This window comes from Delphinus delphis, chromosome X, assembly GCF_949987515.2.
Source record: "Delphinus delphis chromosome X, mDelDel1.2, whole genome shotgun sequence".
Classification (NCBI taxonomy): domain Eukaryota; kingdom Metazoa; phylum Chordata; class Mammalia; order Artiodactyla; family Delphinidae; genus Delphinus; species Delphinus delphis.
The window spans coordinates 84,568,755-84,570,320 of record NC_082704.1 but is presented as its reverse complement, the minus strand read 5'-3'; the positions used below and the strand labels follow the sequence as shown (position 1 = coordinate 84,570,320).

The 1,566-nt window shown below is 46.7% G+C and overlaps 1 pseudogene; it reads right to left on the bottom strand.

The window, feature by feature from the left end:
• Positions 1-446: 446 nt before the first annotated feature.
• LOC132418197 (cleavage and polyadenylation specificity factor subunit 1 pseudogene) lies at positions 447-1,138 on the bottom strand (annotated as a pseudogene).
• Between the last annotated feature and the right edge of the window lie 428 nt (positions 1,139-1,566).

Here is a 1,566-nt window from a genome sequence, read left to right as displayed (position 1 = left end):
CCCGCAGTTACATGTTACAAACTATAGTATAATATCCAGTCCAGGAAATTGACAGTGGTACAAGTGTGTGAATACTTCTATGCCATTTTTATCACATGTGTAGATTTGTGTAGCCACCACTGCAATCAAGATACAGAACTGTTCCATCACCATGGAGATCTCCTTCATGCTATTCCTTTCTAGTCACTCCCCTCCCTTCACTATTCCTGATCCATGGCAACCACTAATTTATTCTCCATCTCTACAATTTTCTCGTTTTGAAAATCTGAAGTAAATGGAATCCTATAATATGTGACCTTTTGAGATTGCTTTTTTACACTCACCATCCTTGAGATCCATTTAAGTTATTGCATGTATCAATCATTCCCCGCTTACCCATTTCCCCGTGTTTTATACAAAAAGGGGGTAGAAAGCAGTGCATGGGGACGGTGGCAGCGTCCCTGGGTCTAGAAGTGGGTGGTGATGCCATAGGTCTCAATCAGGTCATCCACGACAATGCCAGGCATGGTGCTGATCTTGGCCAGCTCACAGTGCTCCTCGGTTCTGAAGTGAAGACAGCAGTTGAGAAGCTGTGGTGAGGAAGGTCAACACCACATTCTGTAGGACATAGTCCACACGCTTCATCCACCCGTTGCAGGACTTGTGGCCAGCGCAGGTGTGGCAGCACAGTGGTCAGCCTGTTTTGCAGCTTCAGCAGCTGCTGAAGCCCGATGCCACTATCCAGTGTGACAAACCACGTGAAATGCTTGTTCTCCCACACTACTGACTTTTTGCTGGGCCCCTAGGTGACCCTCCACCTGGGGTCCTCCAGATCATGTTCACTTGGGTGCCCACGTGGACGTCTGCCCACTGCAGCAGGCATATGCCCCCAGAACTCTCCTTGGCTTTCAGCAGGTACAGGTAGACCATGAGCTTGTGGTCTTGGACAGACACGCTGAAGCCCAGCTGAGCATTGTCCACCATGAGGTCCACGTTGTACACTTTGAGGGGTCTTGTCATCCCAGAACCTGAGGCTTAGAGTCTTGCTGTCCTACTGGTAGCATAGCAGTGAGATGCTCTTCGGGACAGCCATGGCCAAGATGAAATGCTTCACAGTGATTACCTGGTGGAAGTACAGTTGGGCGCTAATGGAGACCATGCCCCTCAGCTTGCTGGCCCACAGGCTTCACAGGAAGCTCTTCTGGCTGATGGCTGATACCAGATGGCAGTTTCAGTGACACAGGGTGGTCATAGGCCTCTTCTGTTCCGTCTCATATAGCACCTTGAGCTTGTTCTTGGTTATATGCTAAGTATATATTTAGTTTATTAAGAAAATGCTAAACTGTTTTCCAGAGTGGCTGTACCGTTTTACATCCCCACCAGAAATTTATGAAACATCCAGTTTCTCCACATCCTTGCCAGCATTTAGTATTATCACTGTTTTTTTTTTTTTAGCTTAGCAGTTCTAGGAAGTGTCTAGTGATATCTCACCATAGTCCTAATTTGCATTTCCTTAAACGCTAGTGACATTGAGCATCTTTTTAGGTGTTTATTTCCTTCCGTTTATCCTCTTCAGTGAAATGCTTC